This window comes from Haliaeetus albicilla, chromosome 21, assembly GCF_947461875.1.
Source record: "Haliaeetus albicilla chromosome 21, bHalAlb1.1, whole genome shotgun sequence".
NCBI classification, from domain to species: Eukaryota; Metazoa; Chordata; class Aves; order Accipitriformes; family Accipitridae; genus Haliaeetus; species Haliaeetus albicilla.
Genome location: NC_091503.1, coordinates 15801954 through 15822730, shown reverse-complemented (window position 1 = coordinate 15822730; position 20777 = coordinate 15801954). Strand labels below are relative to the sequence as shown.

The following is a 20777-nucleotide window of genomic DNA, read 5'->3' as shown; positions in this document are numbered from 1 at the left end:
GGCTGTCACTGACTTCCCTGGAAGCAGGTTTGGGCTTGTGATCCAGAACAATATGCAAGGTGGGCTTTTAAGCCAGCGATAAACTGCAAATTTATCAATTTCTTAGTTTCGCTTCTTCCCCCCCCCCCCCCCGGATAGGCTGTCCCTCACACCTCTGGCAACATTAGGAGCCCACTAAAGGCTGGTCCTCTTTCAAGTCATCCAGTAAACACAGGGGTTGTTCACTAGAAATCCCATTCCCCACCTCTCCTTCCCAGTGAATCGCATGCCACACTCCAGTAGGAAATACCTCACTCTTCTAGGTCAAGTGGGATCCTATCGTTCTCATGCACGTGGCCAGGCTCTGCCCTTTGCTTTACTATTGCCTTCCACAGCACATCAGTGAGGTGCAAGAGGGTGGCCTTTCTTTTGTTGAATTTATGAGTGATAGCATGATTTTACTAATAACTCCGTATGGTAACTCAGCCTGGAGTTGGTTCATTGTTTCAGTACTTACTCTTTCCCTGCCAGTTTGGATAGTCTGACAACATATTTTGGTGGTCTGTCATACAGACTCTTTTTTGTGTTTGCTCAGTGGGCTAGGCATTTATTGATTTGTTTGGGGTTTATCACAACAACCAGGGAAAAATATTTTGAACAGTATTTTGGGCAATGTCTGCCTGAAAAGCAGTACAAATTGGCAAGGGGAATGAAGAGACCTGAAATAACTTTTAACTCTATTATCAGGATATGTACTAAACTGATGGAATGTTCATTTAGACAGACTTGTGAAATCAGGAGAGGAGATTGAATTCTTTTTTGTTTATAAGTAGGACTCACTGTCAATAAAGGTATGCAGCCTCTGACTTGACTGTGCATTGCTTATGTTGGACTGAGAAGGAAGGACAAAAAGGAAGAATGAGACTATAGATGTGGGCATCAGTAAAGTCTTCAAGATTCCCTTTTACATGCCTGGTAAGAATAGGACTCCTAATGATAATGAGCAGAGAGAAAAATCAAGGCAAGGAAGAAAGTATATATGAGACTATTAAGAAGAAGCAGGCTTGAGAAAAGGTGAATTTGTTGACTTACAAAGGAGACAGTCTTTTTACTGAATGATGATAATATTTTGGGGTTGTTTTGAAGATTGGGGTGGGGAAGTAGAGGATCAATCTAGATTTATCTCTTTTTATTAATGTTATGTTTTTGTAAGGATATATAGAGATCTCTTTCTTATAATAGGCATTCTGTATTACTTGGAAAACAATCAAGAAAGGATTCCCTGCATAGAGAAAACACTTACTTTCCAAACTCAAGGTTCACTTGGCAAGGAGAGAGAATCAACTGGTGCTGTAATGACTTCCTGATTCTGAAAAAAAATTGGAAGGGCATGGTGAACAAAGAAAGAAATGTTCATAAATCCAAGGTGTCCTTGAGGGTAACAAGGCTTCTAAGGCTTAGAAGATAAAGCAGCAAGCTCTGAGACTCACGGGGGAAGAAATTAATGGCAAACAGGAAAAGAATTAAAAGGCTTCAATCGTTAGTAGTTTCAAAGGAACTGTTTCCTTTGTTTTCCTTGCCTTAAACGGAGGCTGATGTGGATCCTGGAGAACTAGGCTTAACCTTGATGCAGAGTCTGAAAAGAAGTTTGAAAGAAACATTTGTGGCTGTTGATCCAAATGATATCGTAACATTGAGCACGGTGTTGCACAGAACTGATGTCAGCCCCAGAGACTAGTGCTGAATATGACCTTATGGTCTTCGCAACCTCCTGGGGACACCAGAAATCACATCCCCCCTCCCCACCCACTCCCCTTAACTTGAAAGTGATAATGGAAAGGACAGGACATCTGGGCTTCCAGAGGAATGAAGCTCTCTATCAGTCAGTCAGTCTCTGTCTTTCAGATCTTAATTACTCATGCTCTAAGGTGGTACTGCCAAACTGTAGCTATCTGAATGTTCAGCTTCTCATCTTAGAGCTTGCTGCCTGATCTCCTGCTCTCTATAAGGTGATGCATTCCTCCCCTCTCTGGCATACCTGAATACAGTGGGATGAACAGCCCTCTAGAGCTGTCTCTCTCCATTTACTGCAGAGAAAGCAGAGACAACTGATTTGATTTAGGCTATATCAAACTCTTAGCTGGCTGTGGTGAGAGAAGTATCCAACCCTAGCTCACTGGGGATAGGTCTGAGTATGACAAAGAAAGAAAAAAGAAAGAGTGAGGGCTGCAGTGAAGGTGGGTGAGAAGAAGCTAAGTGGAAATAAAGATGACAAATCCTTACTGCAGGCTTTGTAAGGTAAAATGTGATGTGTGGATGTGACTGGGTTAATGGCACTTGCTGTGATACCATTGCCTGCTGAAGCCTGGGTATCCCAGAGGACAGTTACAACTGGTGCAGGAGTTACTCAAGGGGCTAGCAGAGGATGATATGAATGGTCACCACATCTCATTCCCTGGTGTCACTGGCTGTGGTGAGCTCCTGGATGTGCCTCAGAGAAAGGAGAGTTGTGGGCAAAGAGGAGACAAGAGGTCTAGGCTGACCAGGAGGGTGGACAGGATGAGAGATGGCAGAGTGAGGAAGTGTCCAGTGAAGTCAGGGAAGGAAAAGGGTCCAGCCTTCCTGAGGAAGCCTTCTTCCAGCAGCGAAGTTTAGGCATGTCCAGCTGAGGGGAACCATGTTTATGTCTTGTATCAGGCCCCAAAACTGACTTCATGAAAGAGAGGAACAAGATATCAAAGATTTTCAGAATGATGTAGTATTGAGATCTGGGTCATTGGGCTGAGAAGCGCCAGGAGAAAGCAGGAGGTCTCTGGCTTCAAGTTCCTGCTTTCTTCACAAGGGTTGCAATATAAAGGGAGGACAGTATTTCTCCCTAGGAGAAGCAAAATTTGGCTAACCATGTACCTTGATGCCCTGTTAATTTCTGTCTTTTTTTATTTTTGCTTGTGACCTCTTCAGACAGTTACCACCTGGAACACGTTGTGCTGCCATTTCATTCACTTTCTTTCCATGGAGGGGGAAGCTGTGCAAAGCCTGTTGAAGAATACATGCATTCCAGAGCTTTAGGTAACACTTGTGAGTTCTTTGATAATTTTTTGAATTTCTGAATATATCTACTTTTGCAACCATTCTACAAACTGAGAGAAATGTCTATAATTCTCAACCAGGGAGGTGGGGTAGCCACAAGATCTTCACAGAGTTCACATCATATTGAAACAGGCCAGTGGGAGGCTATGTTGGGGGTGTCTAGCAGTTTCCATTCTAATTTAGAAACAGCCTCTCCGTATAACTGATTGGTCTGGTCCTAAGCTATTACCTTGGACCAGAACCGAGATGGCTGGTGATCCAACATCAGCTGCATCTACATGAGTGGAAAAAGTAGATGAGGGTGGTTTGGGCATAGTGATCCTTGAATGCTAATGAAAAGAGAAACATATTTGGCACCATTAGAAGTCAGGTACTCTGAGGATTTCAAAATTGTGTCTTTTTTTATGAAAACGAGTTTGTTAGTTATGTGGGGAAACACTGTGAAAAATGAATGTCTTTTACTGCATTCAGAGCCATTGCTCCAAATCCAGTGAGATAATGGCCAATAAAACTTTGAGCTGGGAGGTTGAGTTCTGCATTGCTAAAGCCTTCATTATGGGTGGTTTTAGCAAATGTACACGTGCCAGAGTGTCTCATTGTTCTTTTGCTGTTTTATTATTTTGTCAGTATGAAGTGCCTCTGATTCCAGCTATGAAATGCAAGTTTAGCTGGTATTGATCCTGCTGTCCATGTATAGGTCCTTAGTAGCTTTGCGGGATGCTGTTAAGAGCAGTTAGGTTTTATTTGCAGTTGAATCATACCGTACTCTGTTCCCTATTGAAACAAATTGCATCTCAGTCCAAATGTACTTGATTTTCTTTTTTTTTTTTTTTTCATTGTAGAGGGTTGTAATTGAGATCCCCTAATTTTTTTGAATGCTTAGAGGGAGCCAAGAGTCAACCTACTTGGGTATCCCAAGGCAGGGAATGTGACTTTGTGGTTCCCAGAACTGCATTGTTAAATGGCAGTCTCTGCTCTGGGCCCATAGCGTAGCATCCACAGTCTGACCAGATTACTCTTGTCTTTACGGTATAGGCCAGATTCTTCATTACATGTTAGGCTGAAGCTCACCATTAGGTTATCTGTTGCAGCTTCTAGGATAACTCGTGTTTCCTTTACGTCTTTGACAAATCCAGTAACTCCTTGTTTGACCAAAGTTTATATTTGGTCAGGCTGGAATAAAATTAGGAGCTCTTCTATAACCAGGTTCTGTTTTCAGCACTCAATGAATGTACTTCATCTCCTGAGAAGTTAACATCTAAATCTGTAGGTACGTCACATTACCAGTCCACTTGTTGGTTCTTTAAATGTTATAAATCCAGTTCACAGCAACAACACTTCCCATGTAGTGTCTTTTTTTTCCTAACTGATGTACAGTTTAAAAAATGATCTATAAGCTAGCACCCTTCTTCACATCCTTGGAGGGATGGCGTTACAGACACAACAACTTCAAACAGCATTGAAATACTGCAGCCTTTAGGGTGGGATATGTGAGGTCTTTTTGTGTGCTAGAAAAAAAGTAACACCTCAGGCTGGAACAAAGCCAGCAGACAAGGGCGTGTGCTTGCATAAAAACCCTACCTAGACAACTTACAGAATATTTAAAAATAGAAGAATGAAGTGGTACCTAAGAAATGAATGAAGAGATTGTAGGTTTAGTGTAAACCAGGCAATGTTCTGGCAACACCAAGGGTCTTGTGAAAGATTACAAGGACTGTGTATTAGTGCAGCATCATTGATATATCTCATCAGATCCAAACTGAACTCCTTGAGGGGCTGTGCCATGAGTTTTCTCAGCATAAATGGATAAATGCTTGATGAAATGATGCTTATAAACAGTATTGAGCCTTTGCAAGGGAAACTGGGCACAAAGCACATTAAGACCTTACCATTTAAAACACTATGCTGTCAGGAGAGTTGGGTATGGGCTGGCTTCTGCCGTGTTCTGCTCCAAAGGACACCCTTCTGGGAGGGCAGCAGTGTGTTGGTTGTAGGTCCCCTCCTTGGGTAAGGAAAGCTCAGTGCTGACAGTCTGTCTGCCAGAGGATCAGAGAAGGGAAATTGTTATTCTCCACTACCTCTTTGCTATCTCTGACACATTGTCTGTAGTACAGTTTTAGCACAGTACTATCCTATGCATCTGTCTGGGGCTGTGTAATGCGTGTGCTGTACCAAAAGGGTGTAGAGAGATTTGCTGTTCCTCATAGCAGGTTACAGCACAGATGTACCACTAGGAAAACTCTTCCTGAAGTCACCTGACCAGATTTTGTTGCTGGTCATATACATTTGGAGAAATGCCATAGCATTCAGTACTGTCCCTTGGATTGTATACAGGCAATGGTGGGGAATCAGGCACTTCTTTTTATCTAAGCAGACAGAGTCAATTGCAGTCAGAGGATTTTAAAGGAGAGATCTGGAATCAGACAATTACTTTAGTTTGATTTTAAAGACAGACATTAAGGTTTTGAATTTGTTCTATCTGGCCATCAGATGCAGTCAGGTTTACCATGGTTAATTTTAGAGAACTAAAATAGAAAACAAAATCACTTAAACCCAGAACCAACTTCCATCCTTTCCCAGCCAGTATGTTTGTAAACAATACTGTATTACAAAACATACTTCTAATTGTGTGTTACAGTTTCCCCTATAAGGATGAGCAAACATTTGCACCCATGGGGAGCAGTGTTCCACTAAATATTTGGAGATTAGCTGCAAGCCACAGAAAGAGGTCCAGATGGTTCCCTGACATCCACATGCTTTTGATAACCCAGCACTCTTTCTCCTCTGCAACCAGGGAACTCTTTCCTTAGTCCTCCGCTCCTTCTCCTGTTGCTGGCCAGCAGGCTATAAACCAAGTGACCCTTCCAGTTCACTTTGTGTTTGCTGAAACTCTGCTAAGTCCGCTTGGGCCAAGTTCTGCCAAACGTCGTCATCTCCCTCCTCGTCCCCTCATCGCTGTACTCTTTTCTGGGGACAAACACAGGCGCTTAAAGGACTTCAGTTGCCTGCTACTGTGGCTTGCCACGTTGTATAGTCCTGCTCAGGAAACAGCATCTGTAGAAGAGTGCCACTGAAGTCCTGTCAGATGTTTTTGGCAAAGCAGCAAAGGAGAAGGCTCACTTTGAGCGTGGGAGGTTTAAAGCTTCTGTGCTGGTCTCCAAAGTCTCTCCGGGGCCGGGGCACTCAAATGGGAGCCTTACGTGAGGTGGGTAGGTTTGGGTCTGCACCAAGTCACCGGACTGAGAGGTGGGAAGATGGAAGGGTTGCAGCTCAAGGCACGCATCTTCCATAGCTCACTTATTTTCTGATGGGAGGTGAAATGTTCAGCCCCTCTCCTTTTCTCTTTTTGGAATTGCTTTGCCCACTGCTAATTTACATCTTAGGCATGAAAGAAATCTTTGTGTTCAAATGAAAAACATAAAGCTTCACTCTAGAGGTGATTAAAAGTGAACAGACAAAGTATTATAATATCCTGAACAATATTCAAATGTTTTTTAAATTTTTCCAGAAAAATATATCTGCAGATCTGTATGTCATTGCAGAGATTAGTCTAGAGGGATTTCATCCATCAAACAGAACAGAATATAATGACTTTTGATCTTTACTGAAGTGGTGAGAGAATGGAAACAAGAAGAAAAGAAGGAAAGCAGCACAGAAGGTAGAAAATGTGGAGAATACACCAGGAATTTCTGGAACATTTTACGCTTCAAAAATATGCACATGTGGATTGTGAACTGCTTCATAATTGTTCTAGGACCTGCCTCAAAAAGTCTGTTGGAAATGCTAGGGGGCCCAGGCCCTCATTTCTTTCTAGACCAGACTCTGACAGTAAAGCAAACCCAACAGAAAGGTCCCCAGGAGTGTTTTATAGACATGGTGGCCACACAATGCAGAGCACTGGTGCCATAAGTATCATATGGGTGTCTCCAGGTAAGGTTCAAATGTCCAAAGACTGTCTGAGGTTGGAAATGGCAATGACAAATTTTATGCTGGAGCAGATATTACCTGTATCTCCGGTACTACGACTAGCCTGATAGAAATGCAGTCTTCTGCCCAGATCCAGTCCCGATCAAACTTGTCCTGCTGCGTGGTCTGCTGGTGGAGAGACCCAGAGCCTGTGACTGTGAAACCCTAGTAAGATACTCTGGTTTAGCCCTCTTCTCCCAGTATCGAATATCCTAGTTTTATGTCATGTACAATATATGGCACAACAGAAAGACAGAGCTGATGGTTCCCTATCTATCATCTGAAAGTTGTCTGTCTAGCCTAGGGATAGTTCTCTAAGATAGGCTTCTTGCTTTTCTTGTGGCCAAACTACTACAGAGAAAGGATTTATTAAAACACAAATAGAAGAGAAGTAGGAGGGCGGGGGGGAGCTACTGGGATCGGGTAACTTTCTCTTGAAATAGTGCAATTAGGTTGTGTTATAATCAGACTCCATCATGGAAAATTAGCCCTGAAGAGGATCTTAAGAGATCATTAAACCACCTTTCCTTCTGAAGTTGAGTGCAACTGTATCAACATCATCCCTGACAGATGTGTGTCTAACTCCTCCTTGAAAGTATCCAGAGGTGGAGGCTTGAAGTTGAGGGCTCGAAGGTTCAATAAGCATTAACAGGCTATAGAAACGAGCAGCTGTGATTACTAGAATTAAGCCTGTATTCTAAGGAGCTGGGAAAATTAATCATTGTTTTAAAATATCAGTGTGTGGGCTAATTAGCCAAGCCGCAAAGCTAATTCAAAATTAAGCTCTGGAGAAAGGTGAGACAGTAAATATCCTGGTCTTGCTTTCCTGCTCCCCCCGGCCCCTTCAAAATTGAGCTGTCTTTTATGATACTGATTTGACTGAAGATTCGTAAACATCTTAATACCTTTTGGTAGTGTGGAAGGAGGGAGGAATGCAGTCAGAATTGAAGGAATTCACTCTGGTTTTAACTGTGAGTTACCTTCTGCCTTCATTTCACATGGAGTGGAGGTAAGCAGGTAGGTGTGTGGTAAGGCAGTAACTAGTTAAGACACTCTAACTTCTTACCTGCCTTGATTTAGGAGCTGCTAAGCTCCCCTCTATGGGTTTGCAAAAACTGCTGCTGAAAATCTGTATTTATTACTAACTTGTGTTTATCTGGTTTAAATATCTAGCCAACTGTTTTTGTCTCTTTTGTGCTTACTATGGCCTTCTTTTAGCACCCTTTCTCTCCAAAATTGCTGAGGGATGTATGGTTAAAATTATCTGTGAACTGTAGTCTTGATTTCAGAATTGGGTCATGAGTTATTGTCTCAGAATTTGGTCCTTAAAACTAAACTGTCAGCAGGGATCATTGAAATTGCTAGGTAATACACTGTTAAAAAATTCAGCTTGTTTTTACCTGCACAACTTCTTACCAAGCTCTGTGGGGATTTGATACCAAGTCCAGTACAGCCAGAGGAGACCACTGTTTGTACTTCAGCAAGGCTGGGATTTGGACATAAGTTAGGCTTGCTTCATAGCACAGACTTAATTCTGTCACATACCTTCATCCCTTTCCAATATTTCGCTCCAGAGTCCATGTAGTTAAGGCTACAGGATTTTGAGCTGAGTGCATCCTTTACCAGTACAAATCCCTTTTCTAAAACAGGAAAACGAGAAGTATATTGTGACTGACAGCTCAATCTGAGCTTTGCATCTGAGCAAAACCCCAGTCCGTGTGTGAGGCAGGAAGTGAATTGCAGAGCTTTCAGAAATAGCACAGAAACCTACATTTTGCTTGCAAATGCACTGTTCATAGCTCCTGCAGGGGCTGTAGCTCAGCCCCCTGCAACAAAGGCAGCAATCCGGGTGTGGAATAGCACGTAAAAAGCTATGTTATGATGTATACTCACAATAAGGCTGCCTTACAGCAGGTAGGAAATCTTCTAATTGCTTGGAGTATGTGTTGGAAGGTTGCCTTAATGCAGAGGGTTTGCGTGGAAATGGCGCTGAATGCAGCAGAGGGGGACTTTGAAGGTTCAGTCTGGTCCCATGAAGCTGCAGTTAGGTCAGGCTTGGTGCATGCTAAGGGGAAGTGATCCGAAATCCAGCACCTTCAGCTGAGCAGGGGAAGCGAGACCTGGCATTTACAGCTAATGAGAGGTGTCAAAGTAGCTCTAGGCAGGCTGGCCTCCATCCAACAGTGTCTGCTTTGCTTGGTTTTGTTTCTCTTACAGTGGGTTTAAATTACAGTGGGTCTGTGGAGTGAAGTCTGACTCTTTTAAAATGACCCAGAAAAGAGGTTCCGCTGACCCTGCATGCTTCTTCCCATCTGTCAGTGCTGTCTCTTCCTTTCTTTGCAGAATTCTGTCATTTCTAAGGCATAGTGTAGGCAAGAATACACACATACACGATGTGCATAAATGCATGCCCGCAGATTACTCTGGTAGTGGTGGCATCACAGTATGGGACAGGGCATGGGAAGGGTCAAGGTGGAAGCAAACCAGCTGTCAAATCCTGCCCTCCCCACGCCAGTGCATGATTAAGATCACAAGCTGGATTATGCCTGCATGGTCTGGCGAGGGAATTGGCGTGGAGCGGCGACGTGCTGGCTGCAGCTGTGGGAGGCCTGCTGGCATCGTGGGCATGAGCACAAGCCCAGCATCCCTGTTCAGCTGCTGCGTAGGATCCAGGGTGTACCCAAAATATTATGCAGGGCACAGTCTAGCCACACGTGCCTGTCATCCGTGTCCAGTGTATTGCCTCTGGAGATCAGTGGGAAGGCAGAGTCCAAGTGCCCTCACCAGGCTGTTGACGGTGGGAAAGGATTGGAGGGGTGGTAGAAAGCCGTGTCCCAATTCCACCAGTGAGGCACAGGTTGTTTTTTTGTACCACTGACGTAGTTCGCTGCATCAACAGGCTGCTGAATCTACCAGCTTCTATCCAGGGAGTGTTAAGACCACAGAGGATTGAATTGCTTTTTTGGAAGGCATGAGTTTCTAGCACTTACTGAAAACTTGCAGATGAAATCCTAAAAATCCTGAAATTTCTACAGAAGCAGTGAGAAACAAAAGACATAGGCACATTCGTGCTGGGGTATTCTGTCATCATGTTTAATGCAGTTCATAGTAAATGCATGTGTCTGTGTGTAAATAGATATATACGCATCTGTTTGTTAAGTAGTTTCTCTCCCTACTTATGATTCTAGGACTTTTTCTTATAAAAACGAAGAAAATATGTGGTTTCATATAACCTATATTTGCAATCCCATTGTAGAAGAAAAGTTTTGTGGTAGCTTTTGTTAGTGCATCTCAAGAACAAATATCTGCATCTGGTTTATTCAGATATGCTAAACACACTTGGTTGCAACGATGGAAATTATAAAACCTTCTAGAATGTAATTTTTTATTTGCCTGAATGGAAAATAAACAAGCCTCTTGTTCATTCCCACCTCAAAGAATAATAATCTGGAAACTGTTTTAAATGCTGGAAAACACCCATAGGAGATACAAAATGGAGAAACAGAATTGTCAACTTTCCCGAATGATTAATTCTGGATTTTAAACTAGATGAACAAAATTTCATCTCAAACAATAATTTTCAGAAAATCACGACTAAATGAGAGGACAGCTTTCCATTGGCCCAGTTGAGTTTATTTTCATCTCTACTGCATGGTATCCTTTTCCGTGATTAATCCCATGGGAGAACTCAATGTGAAGCAGGTTATGGGAAAGCAGTCTAATGAAAGTAGTTCTGCAACTTTAAAAACACAGCCGTTCCCAGGATGCTTGGCTTTGCTATTCAGAGTGAAGGGAAGGAGACAAGCGCAGGATGGTTGAGGGCTGGACCTGCACCCCCCCATCAGCACCTCCTTGTGTGCTGTGTACTACTGCCATGTAATGGCAGAACTATAGGTTTCAGGGGCTGGTGCTACCACCCTTACTTTGCCAAAGCCATGCAAGGATATGTCTACAGCCCAGGCTACAAATGGGAATAACTTGCCATCAGCCATTTGCATCAGTAGGAGAAGTTTTGTACTTCTTTTCTTACTGCGCGTAACAGTTTTCTCTGCCAAACAGCTTCACTGATCAAAGTATAAATGAAGGTAGTGAGCTAACATTTGCTGTCCTCTCCACAGACAGAGGAATGCTGGCTCTGCAATCTCATGAATGAAGGAAAAAAATGAAATCACCTTGCTCCTCTTCTGCAGAGCAGTCATTAACCTCGCTAACGGGGAAGGAGGTAGCTTTTTTAAACCCCATGCCTGGGAGATTACACATGCAACTACTCTTAATGCCAGCATTGATGTTTCTGAGTAAGTATGCACCCTCCTGAAAACATAACCTAGGCAAGCAGAGGTTCTGGCTGTGCAGATTTATCCCAAGGGGGTGGAGGAGAACAGGGTTACAAAATAAAGGCTAAAACCAGCCCTGTTTATGATAAAGGAATACCTACATGTTTTCATTTGTAAATGTGAATTTCAAGGAATAAATATATAATATTCAGTGTGAAAAAGAAAAGGCTATTCACTAATGTTTTAATATTGTGCCTTCATAAAATTACACTTCCCGGAGACAGTCATGACTTTAAGTCAGATCATGGCTAAAAAATATTAAGGGAAGGATCACCACAGCAACAATGACATTGTTTCCTTCCTGCAGAGGAAATGGAAAAACACTCAAACCTTGCCAATCTGAATAAATTATCCAGATTATCAGAACTGTTAGGAAAGCTGTATGTAATCAGCTCTGCGTGTGTGTACCTGTGAGTGTCCACACATGTGTTAACTGGTTTGCAGCCCGTTAAATACATATGTCAAAGAGGACAGTTCCGAAAATATGCTCGAGAAAAAAATTACCATAGTTGTACCTTACTTGGCCAGCAGATACCATGCACAGTGTGGTGCTCACTGCAGTGTTGGGGGACTCCAATCCAGCTGCTGGCCTGGGCTCTCCTGCCTGTGGTGGCCTGGAGATGGGATGGAGGGCACCAGTGCTCTCTTGGTCTTACTTCAGTGTGAAGCTGGGAAATGGCTAGTTTGCTGACCCTGGTTTGGGATCACAGATGCACTCTTATTCCGGTCTGGCAGTTGTTTTTATGTGTTGGGTGCGGTTTGCTTTGCTAAAGAAAATCATCTCGTTAGCCAGGGAGGGAAGAGCAGGGGTGGAAGGGTGGGGGTCTGGAGCAATATTGTCACTGCTTGACTTTAAGCACCTTGTGCAGGAGTCTGCACTGGAAGCCTCCTCTTACCAGGCTGCCCGTATGGTCAGTGGAAAGAGGCTGGCTCTTTTAGAGGCAGCACAAGGAAAGGATGTGACTTAGAATACTGATAACGATGTCAAGATCTTTGGCAAATTCAGGATGCATCACAGACTCCAAAATCACGTTAGGGAGCCCCAAAAGCACATGGTTTTCAAGCACAGGAAGGCAAGGTTAGGCTTGGAGTGCAAAGTCTGTGTGTTCCCATTCCTGCTTCTCTTGCCATTAGGAAGAGCACTTATTTAGCTGTTGTTTGGTCCAGTACTAAACCCTGGATTGTTGGCTGGGCAGTGGGCTGCCATTGTTTTCTGGCTTGGATTTCTAGCTAGAAACATCCCTCAGTTTTTCTGGGATCACACATGTTAAATAAATGGTGCGTGACTAGTCTGTGTCTTTAGCCTCTTATACTTTCCAGGCTCACAGATGTTTTGCAAAGGAGGTGTGTGCTCCTGCTGAACAAATTTAAGCCTACTGCTAACAGACTTGCTTTTCTTTATTTGCTTTTATGCAAGCCAGTGCAGACTTGGGCTTGGCTAGATGAGCTAAGTAATGCCAGTGGTATCCTGGCCCCATTTGGAGTATCTACTGAATGGTGGGTCCAGTATATGCGATAATGTTGATGCAGACTGAACACCAGTCATCACCCATACCTGACGGTAACGTGGCTGGAAACCGATTAAGATGGCTGCAGTCAGAAGTGTATGGGGCTTTCTCCTGACTTGCAGTACGTGCTGTTCAGGGCCGTCAGGTACCAGTGGCAGAGGGGTACACAAGCAAGCCAGGGGTTTCAGTTTGATCACGGCTGCAGAGCCTCTCTGGCTTTCACTGCCGTTACCTCCAGCTTGTTGTAAAAAGCAGTTTATGGCAAAATTGGTTGCTCTACAATATTCTGCTTTTCAGTTTTTAAGGTGCAATTTTAAAATTTGCTTGCCAATTCATTTGAAGAACTCTATGGGCCCATCCACCCCTTGCTCTCTTTTCTGTCCTTTGATATCTACCACCTTGCCGTGCCCACGGTGGCTCCAAGGCTGGCAACCTGCTGAACTGCAGAGCCTTGCTACACGGCACGTGCTTTTGGGCAGGATTTTATGCTGGCTGGCAGTGATACTGAACCATTGCAGTGGGGAAAAGCTAACAGCGGCAGCTGGAGTTACTGAATCCTACACCACCCTGGAACAGGGACGGGAGTCCCAGAGCTCAGGGGGTTTTCATGGAGGTCTGCTGCAACCTTGATGTGCAAGTGACTGGAGGAGATGAAAACACATCTGGATGGACTAAGGAATACATATGCACTTGAATTTTTTTTGCATTATATTTAATTCAGTGCTTGCTCATTAGGGTTTTTTTACCATCTCTTTTTAAAGTTTGCTTGTTTTTTTGGGTAAGGAAAGATATGAGTGGTGCATATGGTTAGATGAATGTCTACTATGATTCTGTTATTGTGTGCTGGACCTTTAAAAATAAAGTGTTCCCTAGGCTGTAGTCTAGGAGGAATTGCTATGCATCAATGCAAGATGGCCCTTACAGTGAGTTACATGCTTGTTTTTCTCATGTGTAGTTGTTATTTCTTTCCTTGCTTGTTTGATTTAATTTGAAACAAAAGCTATTCTGGTTGTAGACAATTTTGATTTAGGTGTTCAGGAAATGGAACAGGATTAGGTCTGTGGAAAACATCACTGAGGATATCCTACAAAAACAACACGTCGCTTCACCCACCATCCTGTCAAAGCCAGGTCTGGTCAGGATGTCTCCTCTGTACCATCCCAACCTACCTGTCAGGAGGACAGATTCTGAACTAGATGATAATCCACACTGATTTTCTTTCCCCTTCAAACTCCCTCCCTCCAAACTAAGGTCCATATATTATAACCAACACCCTGATCTAGAAAGCTGAATGGATTCCCAGCTGCAAAACTTGTATCTGGGTTCCTGATAAGGAAATAATATCTAAAAAGCCACCAGTTTCTTTCATCCAGACCTACTGGATGAACGTCTCAAATATCAGGGGTGTATCTAGACCAGCTGTGGGTCAGATGCTTCTGCTGCGTATGTATTTTTGTTGCAGAATCAGCTTGCTTGCATTATAGTTTGGGAATGAGAGACTCAGCAGCCTCTAAGCTGAACTCGGCCTCACAGAGTGCCTTCCTGGGGAGCCTATTTTATTCTCTTTGTTGTACCTTCCTGTCAAGTATGATGGGAAATCAATGATGAATAGGAGGTCCCTAATCTCTGTGGATGCTTGTCCCTGCATGGTGTCAAAATCTGAGTTGGCTGTTTATTTTCTTATATTTTACATGTGACTAATTTACTTAGGAAGGGGAGGTGAAAGAAGGAGGTTATTTGGGGTTGAAGTAAAAAATGAGAGAAAGGAAAGTTGGCAGTGGTTCTTAACTGGAGCTGCTGGGAGGCCTCCAAAAGCCTGTTTCATACCTGCATCCCCTGAGCTTGTCATCAGTTCTCACGCTTTGTTCTTTGCTCTCAGCGGGGTCTCAAGGGAACACAGCTGCTGCAGCTGCTCATAGACCAAAAGGTGACCTTTTGAGTAGCCGAGGAATAATGCATTATTTAGTGCATTCCTGGCTAAAATGGAGATGAAATGATTTCGTGAGCAGAATGGTTTGTTTGTCCTTTCACTTGGATGCATCCTCTTTGCACCACACAACAGTGTGGCGTGCACACTACTCCTGGTTTCTTCTGGGTAAGGTTTTTGATAAGACAGGTATTGCGCTTTGAAAAACACTGACTGTTAGCTAGAAAGACCCTACTAGCCAAATGTCATAAACTTCAGTTTAGAGGTACTAAGTTTGCAAAAAACAGCTTCTATTTAAATAATGTGTAGGAGTGAAAGTTTCCTGGTGAAGTGTATGTCTCTAGACTATCAGCTGATACTGGTAAGTATCGGAACCAGCTGTTATTTCAACATGAAGTATTTTATTTATTTCAATTAATCAAGACACTCTTGGGAGGTGCCATAGCAGGACATTCATTATGGGAATGTCTAATGTATAGAATATTTGTCATTCACATAGACAGAGGCTTCAGCAACTCCCTCCCAGTGATCTGTGATAGCCAGGTACTTAGGCACTCTGCATATCTGTTGGGCGAAGGAGGGGAGGCAGATGGGAACAATTCTTCATAATGTCTAACTTTAAATTTCCTTTGTGGTCTTCCAGAGATTCAAAGAACCTGAGGCTGGAGCCTACCTCTCCTGCTAACTGTGAACGAAGACTGCAGTATACTCTGGTACAAGTCCATCCGCTCTTGAACTTCATAAATACCTTTTAAAAGGTCTAATAGTGTTCTTCCTTTGAGGTTTCTAACACCATTTTTGAAGCTTTGAAAGCGGTATTATTCATGTGTTTCAGCTGAAGAGAGCTGAATTATCAAGGTAACAACCAATTTGAGAATGGCCACTTTTCTCCGAGATGTGCTCGTGGAGGGACCTGGGGGAAGATCCAGTGCTTACCAGGGATTTCACTGAGCTCAACAAGCCCTGAAATGTAGGAAGGAGAAGAAACCTGCACAAACGAAGAGGTGCCCAGCAGACCATGCTATCTCATTGGAGAACCTAGTGGAAAAAATCTTCATAAAATGATAGGTATCTGCTGCTATGGGATTATTTTTATTAGTAAAAGATTAGATAGAGTAAGGCCAGTAAACATGGATTCTGTAGATGACAAGTGTTTCACTTGCCTGTTTGGCATTGTCTTAATTGTTATAATGAACAGCACAAGATGACGAAAAATGACCACCTTTCTACTCAGAAGATAAACTGCCTTTAAAAAGAAAGGAATGAAACCCAGCTTTATGATTTCTAGGATCCCAGTTAATTAAAATGGACATGACTGAAGAAGCATAAACACCTGAGCAGCTTTCAAGACATTTCTCTGGCATGTTCTTACTGACTCTGAGCCCTTATTTCCAACCACAGTGTCTGCTCATCCTATTTCAGCACCATTCAAACCAGCCTCCCCTAAAGGATCCAGCAAACGTGGTCTGAGAGAAGAGCTGAGCGCAAGCTGGTAAGCATTCACTGCAGGGAGTTCTAAGTGCTGTGGGATTTAGTCAAACAGCAAAGTACAAGCTTCTACTATGACTCATCTGGTGTAAAACTAGTGCTAAGTATTGTACATAATTAAGACAACATTATTACAGTGAGATAGCACTTCTTTTTTTGGCATGGTTAAAGTCTTAAAAAGGTGTAATGTTTTCATCCTTCAGAGCTGTGAAGAAGATGAAGAGTTCTGATGCGAGTTCATTTGAAAAGATATCATGGCTACAGTGAGTTTAGATCACAATTTGCGTTATTCCTGAAGCTCTGCGTGTATATTTCAGTTGCCTTCATGAAAAGCCGTGTTTTTTGTGAGAATAAACACAATCTTAAAGTAGTATTCGTTAGATAAGACTCGCAACAGTGGCCTCTCTAGACATGCCAGGGGTTTGCTGATTTTTATGCCCACAAATCACGTATTTTATTTTGAGCCATATTTTTTAAAGAGGTACTATTGGTATTTCAAGAAACAGACACAAAAAAATATATTTACTGTTGAATGCAATAGAAAATGTTGGCAACAGTGCTGTCAGAGCACTGTACAGTGCTGTAGATTCAACATTTGAATACTGACTGTCAGTAGTTATGGAACAGAAATATTAGTCAGCCAATGGCCCTACCTATGGGAAAACTTAAACAAGTAGGTCATTACAATTTGCCTACTTGCCTCAACTTTTTCCTTCAGAGGTCCACAGATCAACTTTTCTTTTTATGAATGCATGTTCTTGATTAAAATTTATTGTGGTACAATGCAAACAAATACAGCTTATCAGTTTTTCAGAAGCCATTTATTCAGGTTACTTACTTCTCATTATCCTTAACTAGTAACTGCTCTTTATGGTGTTATGATATTGTTCCTGTTCATTGATTAGCTGTCTGACTTGCAAGCAAGAGGTGGGAAATCAGACTGCAAGATGGTGACATGGACCATTTTAAGGGATAGGGCTTTGAATGAATCCATTTCCATCTGTGTATTCCAGTGGATGCCTTTGAAGCATGCCTATGCTCTTGCTTGAAAATACATTGGCTAGTTCTTCAAACTAATGTTACCACCACTTTTCTTATCGTTTCCTAATGTGCTGCTTTTACCCCATTTTCATGCACATGTCCGGGGAATTATCCAAGTAAGTTACAGGAACTACAGAGTTTCAGGAGAAATCCCAGGCAAACAAGGCACTTGGGTCAAGATAATCTGAGCCACAACCAGTGAGCCCCTTCTTTTTGTATGAGTTGAACAAACTATAATTTTTTACAAGTCTGAAGATTAAGAATTCCAAGGGCCTTTCTGAGAAAACAATTGTTTAATATAAAAGGTAGATCAATTCCTATTTTATTTTCCGGATGAGTTTCCAATCTATCAGTGAAGTAGTAAATGTCCCCCCCAGCAACCAACCAACCATTGATGTTTTGAAAGGAAATCAAAGCAGTGTAAGGTTGTTGAAGAAAATGGCTTGAAAGGAAAAGAATGAAAGATCATATCATTCCTGTGATATGTTTGTGAAGTTTGTGAAGATTACAACTGAGAGAGAGATGGGCCAGAGAGAGATCAAGGAGTCAAGGGGAAGGTATCTACCTGCAGAGCTTTATCTTAGCATGCCTTCTTGCAGGTTCACAGCCTAAAACTTTGTAGAGGTTCTGTTAGGGGCACACAACCAGAGGTGGAATTGCAGGAGAGGATGGATAAGCCTCAAATGGAGAGGGCATCTGTTGACTGTGGTTGTTGCCTTGGACTTTGTATGGCTTTGACAGGATTTCCACAGCTTCTGGACACAAGAGAAATACTGCACATACCTATTCTTCGTAACATGGGGGTTGAACATTAGCTGAGAAGCCAGGGACCTTGCTGTGGGTGCATGCTGGAGTTGCCTTCCTGATGCAGTGTCTCTCAGCTGATCTGACTTTTATCTTTACTCCAACCATAAGCTCAGTACGAGCATAAAGGGAAAAGTATTTGTATTCTACTGTGCACATTGACAGTAATTTTGTGGATGCAGCACAGCACTATAGAAAGAGACAGGTATATGGAGCATTTAGAAGGTATTAATTTCTTCTTACGTTCTTTTTCAAACCATGCTGCAAAAGTTTATAGTAGGAATAGCAAAGGAAAGAAATTGCAGACTTCACAAAAACCAAAGCCTACAGCTTGTGCTGGACGGGTATATTTGGCACACATCTGTGATTATGAAATGACTTTTAAATTGCTTTTGAACTTCATCTGGATAATGATTCATCCTTTCAATTTCCTTTCTTCCTCCAGAACATCCGCCATTAACAAACCAACCAGTTGTGATGTTTTACAATCCACATTTGAACCTACTTCTCAAAACATTGCACACTTCCTTAAATAAGCAATTACTCAGCTCATTTGCACAAAGATAAGGTCAGTCTTGGGGCTGAAAGATGGTTCAACAACCCACTTCGGTAACCATCTTTGAAACGAGTCAAGAAGCAGTTGCACTAGAGACTTGTTAAACTGCAATGTCATGTTGCAGAAATGCAACATCAACAGGCAGCGTGTTTCTGTACAAACAGATATTATACAGCCTAGATTTGGTTGATCTGAGCCCATTACAGGATTTAGGCATATGCCTAAAGATGGAATTACTTACATGACTGAAGTTAAGATGTGCTCAAGTGTTTTGTTGTGTATGGGCCTACACACTACATCTGTGTTTGTATTAAGAGGAAAAGCTGTTCTACAAGACATTCGGGCGTTTAAAAATGTATTTTTGTTCTGAACTGGAACAGGAAGTTTTACCCTGAAATGAAATTTAGGAAATCTTTAATTCCAGAAATCTTGTAATTGAGCGTACTTGAAACAGTGTGTGTCACTAATGTTGAAACGCTTTGTGACATTAAGACTGAAACATTGCGTGTCCACATATGTTCCTAAATTAATTAGAAACAACTGTCAACTAAGCATGCTGGGATTGCCTGGGTTGTGCATTACCCACCCCCTGGATGCAGGAAGAGCTCTGGTCTGATCTAGCTTCTTGGCTGAGGTGCAGTACTCCATGACCACTGTTGTTCAACCTAGTACTAAACCAAGGATGTTCATCTGTGCATGATGTAGAGCTGGACCTACTAAACCCTGCTCAGCCCAAATGGCTTTATGTAGGGACATCTCAAGTGTCTTCTACCAGGTGTTTGGCATGAGTGCTCCAGGGACGAAAGGCACAGCCCCTGTGCTTCTGCTTATAGGTTGTTTGGGTCTTCCTTGGCTTATCGGTTCTGGCCTGGATGTATCCAAGATGACTCCACACTGTCCATGGTAGTTTGGGCACAGCACAAATGGATGACCCTCATTTGCATCTGATGCTGTATGTGACAAGTGAGCCCCTGTGGAGCTGAGGGCTGCAGCTCTGCAGCAGCCAGTCTGGCTGCAGGACTGAGCTGCAGCTACTTACATGCAAGCTGGGTCTTTGCAGAAACTTCAAGGTTCCCTTCCCTGAGCTCCCCAAGCCTGTCCTGCCATAGACATCCCAGTACCTGGGGACTGCAGCCTGGCTGTAAACTTAAAAGCTAAAATGACCAACTCAAAGCTAAGCATGTTTTGGTAACTTCTTACTAACTGTTTTACCTTAATCAATTGTTATTTTCTTGAAAATGTTTCAGTGTTGTGGAGTCAGCATTCCCTATAAGGAGAGTGATGCATTGGAAAAAATTCAAGCAGCTCTCTGAGTGTATAGCAAGAATGATAGACAAAGTCTTACCAGACTGAATATTTTGTTTGCTCTGCCTGTCCCTAGATACAATGGCTGTTCAATAGGGAGTATCTGTCAATAATCTCTGAAAGGGAATCACACAAATCATCTGTTTCCACTGCTCTTGAAGTTACAGTCCCTCTTCTCAGTCTTATTGCCTGATGGACCAGGTAGGGTTGATCCCTAGGCCAAGAGCTTCTCTTTGGGTATGTGGGGTTAAGAAGACAAAGTGGTACTGAGGTGGCTGCTTTAGAAAAGTCTCTTTCTTTGGCCCAAACATGCGGCATGTGTGATGAAATTTATTCAGACAAATGTTTTATCTAAAATGGTTTTCCCTGCTTAAGTCTCTGGGTAGTTATGGTTTTGGTCTGATGTCCTGTCCTTTTCTTTTGGGTTTGAAATAAAAATCTAAGGTCCACAGCCTCTGTGTCTCTATCAGCTTCTGGGTCAGTTGGCCACAGCAGAGAAGTTATCCAATCCCATTTTTGAGAGATGTTCTTTAATCCTTTAAGGCCTCAATTCCAGTGAAACATAAGCCAGTAAACTTAGCTGGAGCCTGTGAATATCGTCTCTTATGAAAGACCCCTTTGCCCTAGCTTGGCTTCTCCCTTACCCTTTCTGTAAGAAACAAAGGCAGACCCTAGTACTCGACCAACTGAATGCTTTGGATTCAGATGTCAGTAAGAATAGGAGTAGGAACCTGGATTGTATGTTCATAACAGACAAGACGATTGTTTTCTTATTTTAT

General features: G+C 42.6%; 1 protein-coding gene across 1 annotated transcript in view; it reads left to right on the top strand.

Annotated features, from left to right (window-relative positions):
• The window catches only part of F13A1 (coagulation factor XIII A chain), a 151091-nt gene that overhangs the window by 64502 nt on the left and 65812 nt on the right, over nt 1-20777 (top strand). The window contains exons 5-7 of the mRNA XM_069809037.1: nt 2941-3048; nt 15448-16296; nt 16496-16555. The gene's annotated coding sequence lies outside the window, so the exon portion shown is untranslated. The remainder of the gene's footprint in view (nt 1-2940; nt 3049-15447; nt 16297-16495; nt 16556-20777) is intronic.